Below are 8,186 nucleotides of genomic sequence, written 5' to 3' on the forward strand. Positions count from 1 at the left end.
ATGGACAAGAGATATGAATGGAAAGTTCACAAAACAGAAGGCGGAATAGCCAAAAACTGTGTGAAATATGCTCCATTTCATTCACAAGTGAAGAAACTCTAACCAATGCGATATTCTTTGCATTTGCCAGATTGATAAACAGTATGTTTCATAATACCCAGTGTAGACAACGGTAGGAGGGAATGTGGCGAGCACGGCAGGCAGAAGCACAGAGCTGAGCAAGTGTTTTGGAGGAAGTCTGACAATAGTTATCAAAGTTTTCAATTTATACACATTATGATCCAGGAATTCCATTGCTAGGAAGTTACTTTTTACATTTACTTAAAAAAAGTAGCTGTCTCTATATTTTTAATGGGAGAGCGAACGAAAAATATAGAAATAGCTGTTTTTTGAAAAGTCAATAAAGTGCTCATTTCAGCAGCACATATACTAAAATTGGAACAATACGGAGATTAGCACGGTGCCTGTGCAGGGATGACACACAAATTCGTGAAGCATTCCACAGATATCGTGAAAAAGAAAACCCAGGCCCAGAATGGCGCCACTTACGTTAAGGCCCCGTCAGTAAACCAAGAGTTCACGCCTAACGTGACTGCAGTTTCAGCCCCTCCAAAATGTCCTTTAAGAAACAGTCGACATGGGAATTTCCTGGTCAGCAATAGGGAATTCGCTGATAGACCTCTTCCGTCCCCCTAAGGAGGGTGACCTTGCCTAAAACAATGGTTCTTTGCTAATAATTTCCTTTTCTCCACTCCCTCTCTGCCTTGAAAAACCTTTCCTTTTCTGTAGTCCTTTGGAGCTCCCCTCTACTTCTTAGACGGGATGCTGCCCGACTCACGAATCAATTAATAAAGCCAATTAGATCTTTAAAACGTACTCAGTTGAATTTTTGGTATTTAACAATATGAAAAAGTAATTAAAAAATTGAAAGTCGATTAAAAAGATAAAATGGCTTCTTATGGGATGATGGGGAAAGTTGAAGAAGGAAGAGACAGAAGGTAGATTTCTCGGAATATACCATACTGCTGTTGAGTTGGGACCATGTAAATATAATAATCGTATTATATAATTATATTCTATTTTAAAAGGCTTATCATACCCCAAAGCAAGGAAGTTATTGAACACTACTGCGGGTCGTGTCAACCAAGTTTAAAATGCCCCTGCCAGGGGCGCCTGGGTGGCTCAGTTGGTTAAGCCGCCGACTCTTGATTTCGGCTCAGGTCATGATCTCAGGGTCTGGGGATCAAGCCCCACGCGGGGCGCTGCACTCAGCACAGAGTCGGCTTGAGATTCTCTCTCTCCCTCTCCTTCTGACCCTCTCCTGGCTCATGCTCGCATGCTCTCTCTCTAAAATAAATAAATAAAATCTTTAAAAGAAATAAAAGTAAAAAAAACATAAAAGGCCCCCACTGGCCAAGATGGGTTGGTCTGAGTACCAAAAAGAAAAGTAACCACGACGATTGAAATGTGTCAACCAGTCACGAGATCATGATACTTAAAAAATGTCGTTGGCCGCCTTTGGAGGGTGCTAGCGAGCCACCGTCTTAGTCTGAAAGCTGGTAAATAAAGAGAGAGAGAGAAAGCACCTAACTAGGTAATTGATGATATTAAAGAATTATTGTTTAATTGTTGAGATAGGACAATGATGTATGGCTAGCTTGTTCAAAACTCATTGCTTACGGCAACATCTTGAAATATCTATCGATAAGATGAAATGGTATCTGGGTTTGTTTCAAAGTAATCCAAGGGGTATGGAGAAGTGGGGTGAGGTATGGATGAAAGAAGATTTTTTAAAAAGATTTTATTTATTTATTTATTTAAGAGAGAGCACGGGGTGGGGGAGCAGAGGGAGAGGCAAAGGGAGAGGCAGAGAATCTCAAGCAGACTCATGTGCCCAGTGCAGTGTCCCACACGGGGCTCAATCTCACCACCCCGAGATCATGACCTGAGCGCAAACCAAGAGTTAGACACTTAACCGACTGAGCCACCCAGGTGCCCCTGGATGAAAGGTCTTTTGTAAGTTCATAAATGTCGAAACTGGATAATGAATACATGGAGACCCCGTATATCATTCTCTATACTTTTCTGTATGTGTAAGTTTTTCCACAGTAGAAATATAGGGGCGTCTGGGTGGCTCAGTCCGTTAAGCTTCTGCCTTTGGCTCAGGTCATGGTCCCAGGGTGCTGGGATTGAGCCCCACGTCAGACTCCCTGCTCAGCAGAGAGCCTGCCTCTCCCTCAACCTCTGCTGCTCCCCCTGCTTGTGCTTTCTCTCTCTCTCTCTGACAAATAAACAAATAAAATCTAAAAAAAAAAAAGAAATATCATTCTCTAAGGAGGCAAAGGCGTAAGCAGTGGTTTATACCTATATCGAGAGCCTGACTCGGGCCCACACTGCTAACTATGATGTCTTAAGTTGTTTGTTTTGTACAGAAAACAAAGAAGAGAGGAAAGTCATGAAGTTTTGCCTACCTAGGAAGAACCAAAACTGGTACAGAGAGAAGGAGACACTGAAGTAATGTCTTTCAAAAAAAAAAAAAAATGAGCAAGTTTCCTAGTCTGCAATTCCTAGCCAAAGGTGGAGTATGAGCAAATGCGTGGTGACCTAGAATTCCTTTTCTTCTTTGAAGATTTTATTTATTTATTTATTTATTTATTTATTTATTTATTTGAGAGAGAGAGAGAGAACAGGGGAGGAGCAGAGGGAGAGGGGCAAGCAGACTCCGTGCTGAGCACAGAACCTTGGGTGGGGATGGGGCTTGGGGTGGGGCTCATTCTCACAACCGTGAGATCATGACCTGAGCCAAAATCAAGAGTTGGACACTCAGCCAACTGAGCCACCCAGGCACCTCAGCATGGTGACTTAGAATTCTGTGTCATTTCTTGCAGAGCTGAAAGGAGTGTCTGGAGCCAGACAGCCTGGGTTCAAATCTCGATTCTGCCACTTACTGTGTGGCTCTGGGCAGGTTACACAACCTCTCTGTGCTTCAGTCTCTTCATCTGTAAAATGGGAATAATAGTAGCTACCTCCTGGGCTGTTGTGAGGATTAATGCATTAACATGTGCAAAGTATGTACAACACTGAGCGCCTGGCGCATTGTAGGCACTTGCTAAGTGCCGGTTATTGCGATTACGGGTCTTGGGGGTGTATCACGCAAGGAAGACGTGGTGGTGACGGATGAGGCAAGAGAAGTGGATAGGATTGTAGGTTACAGGAAGGAGTGCGGCTTTTTATTTGGCAGGAAGTCACTGAAGGTTTTTTAAAAAGATTTTATTTACTTATTTGAGAGAGAGAGAGTGAGCACAAGCAGGATGAGGGGCAGAGGGAGAACCAGAGTCCGCTGAGCAGGGAGACCGATGTGGGGCTCGATCCCCAGACTCTGGGATCATGATCTGGGCCGAAGGCAGCCGCTTCACCGACTGAGCCAGCCAGGCGCCTCACTGAAGGGTTTTAAGCAACGCGCTCAGCTAACACTAACGATTGAGGACAGAGGCTTCATGTCTCGCAAGTGATTGCAGCATGAATTTTCCTACGCGTGCAATTAACTGCGCAATGCTTCAGGGCAAGCTGAGAACCTCTGATTGTGTTTATTAGAACCCTAATCATTCCAGAGACATACAAAATGCACTATTGCCCTAATCCGAGTCGGTCTTGGCTAGAAAAAGGAAAGCTAAACGTGGGCCGAGGTGCTATTTCCTTCACCGGAAGTAGGTGCCATGGGCTTGGGAAATGACTCAGAAGGGGTGACGTGACTCAGGATCCTAGAGCTGGGACATGTAAAACTTTATTAAGTCACATTTCGTGCAAGCTGTCTGCATACTGATTATATAACTGGAGTATGTTCCGAGTGTTCGAAGCCAGCTCTGATTAAGGGCACTGTGCTTCTAAAAGGCACAATTCCAGGGGCACCCGGTGGGCTCAGTCAGTGGAATGTGTGACCCCTGATCTCAGAGTCATGAGTTCGAGCCCCACATTGAGTGCAGAGATTACTTAAATAAATAATTATTTAAAAGAAAGAAAGAAAGAAAAAGAAACATTCCACAAGTCCAGAGAACAGCAAAAATGAACATTCTGTACCCATTGCCCAAGTCCAACCATTCTGTACTCATAGCCAATCTTATTTCATTTTATCCCACCTACTATGCACCCCTCAGATTATTTTGAAGCAAATTCCAGACATCATTTTATTTCATCTAGAATATGTCAGTATGTGTTCTTGAAAGATAAGGACTCTTGGGGCGCTGGGTGGCACAGCGGTTAAGCTCCTGCCTTCAGCTCAGGGCGTGATCCCGGCGTTATGGGATCGAGCCCCATATCAGGCTTCTCCGCTATGAGCCTGCTTCTTCCTCTCCCACTCCCCCTGCTGTGTTCCCTCTCTCGCTGGCTGTCTCTATCTCTGTCGAATAAATAAATAAAATCTTTAAAAAAAAGAAAGAAAGAAAGAAAGATAAGGACTCTTTAGAAAATCTAACCTCAATACTGCTTTCTCAACTAAAAAATTAATAACAATTTGGGGTGCCTGGGTAGCTGAGTCGGTTAAGCCTCACGATCTCATGGGTCCTGGGATCGAGCCCCTGCTCAGCGTGGAGTCTGCTTCTCCTTCTCCCTCCACCCCTCCCCTTGCTCATGCTCTCTCTCTCTCTCACTCTTGCTTGCCCTCTCTCAAATAAATAAAACTTCAAAAAATTAATAATAATCTGTAAATATCATCAAATACACTCAGCCTTCACATTGCCCTGATTTTGTGTGTATATTAGAGAAGGCTTCACAAGGATGCTATGTACTAGGGCACCTGGGTGGCTCAGTCAGTTAAGCGTCTGTCTTCGGCTCAGGTCATGATCCCAGGGTTCTGGGATCTAGTCCCACATCGGGCTCCTCACTCATCCGGGAGCCTTCTTCTCCCTCTGCCTACTGCTCCCCCTGCTTGTGCACTTTCTCTCTTTCTCTCTCTCTGACAAATAAATGAAATCTTAAAAAAAAAAAAAAGGATGCTGTGTACCTCCATAATTAGGCATGTAACTGTCGGTGATCGCTTTCTGTGATATCATCAATCACTGATGAGCAGCACCTGGGTCATTTATTCACAAGAGGTGACAAAAGGGAATGTTCTGATCAGTATCAAGAGTTGTTTCCCTGAGCACCCTCCCAAGGTAAACAATGAGCTATTCTTATTTAATGAGCTATTATCATTTATTCCTGACCTTGTGGATTTCATATTACGTTTTTAATTTTAATTCCAATATAGTTAACATGCAGTGTTATAGTAGTTTCAGGTGTACAATATAGTGATTCAATAATTCTATATATTTCTCAGTGTTCATCAAGGTAAGTGTACTCTCGATCCCCTTCACCTATTTTACCCATCCCCCCCACCCACCACCTCCCCTCTGGTAGCCGTCTGTTTGCTCTCTCTAGTTAATTAAGAATCTAACTTGTGGATTTTATTTTATTTTTTAATTTTTAATTATTTTTTAAAAGATTTTTTTTTAAAGATTTTACTTATTTATGTGACAGAGAGACAGCCAGCGAGAGAGGGAACACAGCAGGGGAGTGGGAGAGGAAGAAGCAGGCTCCCAGTGGAGTAGCCCGATATGGGACTCGATCCCAGAACGCCGGGATCACGCCCTGAGCCGAAGGCAGACGCTTAACGACTCCGCTACCCAGGCGCCCCTATTTTTTATAAGATTTTATTTACTTATTTGATAGCACAAGCAGGGAGAGCAGCAGGCAGAGGGAGAGGGAGGCTGAGCTGGGAGCCCCTGTGTGGGACTCGATCCGGGGACCCGGGGATCATGACGTGAGCCAAAGGCAGATGCTTAACCGACTGAACCACCCAGGTGCCCCTATTTAATTTTTTTAAAAGATTTTATTTTTAATCATCTCTACACCCAAGGTGGGGCTCGAACTTAGAACCCCCGAGATCAAGCATCACAGCTCTACCGACTGAGCCAGCCAGGCGCCCCTAACTTGTGAATTTCAAATACGTTTATAATGTGTTTCAATCCATCGCAATCATAACGCTCGTGGACGCTCCAATTGTCCATCCACCATCAGTGGGATCTTCTTCAACTTGGCTCCTGGATGCTTTTTCAGAACTTCCGAATTTTCTGCTCCAACAAAGCGTTCCTTTGTTTCTGGTATTGCTGGTTCCTCCGGCTCGCCCACAGGGCTTGAGGCTTTGTCAGACTTTCCTCTTGGTGACAGTGTTGCTCCAGAAATGCCAAGAAGCCCGCCATCTCTCACCCCACCCCCATCCACACGCGGCCTCTGCTCCCGCCCTTCAGGCCTGAAAAAAGTGCTGGAAAGCCTCGGGAAAGGAGACAAGCTGCTGCCAGCTCTGCAGGAAACCTGCTGGCTGCTGCCGCTCCTGCCTTCTTTGACGCTGGAATCAATCTGAGATCTAAATGGCAAACTCTCATCAGACATCATTTCTAGAATTCCATTTCTACTCATCCTAGGCTTTGTCAGCCCGCCCTCGTTGACTCCATCTTAGATCCCCGCAAAGTTACCATGGTGCCAAGAAGTGCTGGAAACTCAAGGCCTGGAGGAAAGAAAGCAGCCCCAGCCACCTCGCCCGGGGGGCCGGGGCGGGGGAGGACTCACACACCTTCCAGGCCCCGGGGTGTCCGCCTCCAGGTGCGGATCCAGGCCCCGAAGCCCGGGGGTTCTCAGCGTGCGCTGGGTAGCTCAGCAGCACCTGCATCGCTGGGAACTTACTAGAAATGCAAATTCTCAGACCCCAACCCAGACCCACTGAATGGGAAACTGGGGAGCCTGTGTGGAAGCCAGCCCTCCAGTGGATTCCGAGAATCACTGCAGCAGGCCAGGTGTGCTCCGTGGGAAGCAGCTCTCCCGGGCAAGTCTTCGGAGGACGGGTTGGTCAGTGTGCACCGTACACGGCTCAGGGGACGCGCCGGGCGCTTCACGCGGCGGCGAAGGACAGTTTGGTCTTGTGGTTTTGTCACTGCTATTGGAGCCGGAACCCTTTCTCATGCCATTGAATAGCCTTCCATTGCCTCCCATTTCCTTTACTTTCATTTCAGAAAGAGTGTTAAGTATTATCGTTGGAAAAGTCCACTCCCCGAGCGCCTGGCCGGCTCCGTCCGCCGAGCCTGCGACTCTTGCGCTCCGCCCCGAGTTCGAGCCCCACGCTCGGGGTAGAGATTACTTTTTTAAAAAGAGAGTCCGTGCTGCTCAGCAGTTTTACAGAAAAAAAGGAGCTATAGCGGACCTATTTCTACATTTCCATGTTTATATTTACATAAATGGTTTTATAAAATTGGATTCACTCCTACATATTATTTTAAAATTTTATTTATTTATTATTGAAGTGTTTTATTGGTTTCAGCTGTACAACATAGTCATTCAATAATTCTATACGTGACTCCGTGTTCATCGGGGTAAGTGCGGTCACCATCTGTCACCAAACATTATTACAGTATCATTGACTCTATTCCCTATGCAGTACTTTTCATTTCCCTGACTTATTTATTTTGTAACTGGAAGTTTGTACCTCTTGATCCCCCCTTATCTATTTGTACATATCATTTCGGATGGTACTTTTTCATTTCTGTTTGTACTGTTGCACAATACGCAGTTTCCCAGTAACTATAACTCGAGAAGGCGTGTTTTACAATTTCAAAATAAAAATGTAGTAATCACAGTGAAAAAATCAGAAAATATTTCAAATCTCAACTTTCTAGAAATATATCCTGTATCATTGGCTTGAGCTGCATAATTTCAGACCCTATTTACATACAGTCTGTCAATTATATCTAATATATATGAGCAGGGATACAAAATGCCCAGGGTTCATCAGTACAATCCGTATAATACTCATCGCTCGTCTTGTAAGATGTATTTGAGTACATATGTAAACATATTTATAAACAATACACATTTTTCTTTTATACAATTAAGACCATGTCACATACAGTGTTCATGCCCCCAATTCTCATTTATCCCCATGCCCCATATTACGACAATGTCCCTTACAGTTGTTCTCAAAGTGCCTGCTCTTTATTTTTTATAGATTAAAAAATAGTGTTTATTCTAATTGGAAATTCAACGCATTCATTTACAAAGTTCAGAAAAGTTAGAAATGATTCAATAAGCAAATAATTTACACGTTTAAAAATTTTAGGTGCAAGGGGCGCCTACCTGGCGGGCTCAGTCAGTGGAGCGTG

At 44.5% G+C, this 8,186-nt stretch overlaps 1 non-coding gene across 1 annotated transcript; it reads left to right on the forward strand.

Annotated features, from left to right (window-relative positions):
• The first annotated feature begins 405 nt into the window (after positions 1-405).
• On the forward strand, positions 406-509 carry LOC113266016 (U6 spliceosomal RNA). Its single transcript, XR_003320219.1, has one exon. It is a non-coding gene; the product is annotated as a U6 spliceosomal RNA (small nuclear RNA).
• Positions 510-8,186: the final 7,677 nt, after the last annotated feature.

This window comes from Ursus arctos, chromosome X (genome assembly GCF_023065955.2).
Source record: "Ursus arctos isolate Adak ecotype North America chromosome X, UrsArc2.0, whole genome shotgun sequence".
NCBI classification, from domain to species: Eukaryota; Metazoa; Chordata; class Mammalia; order Carnivora; family Ursidae; genus Ursus; species Ursus arctos.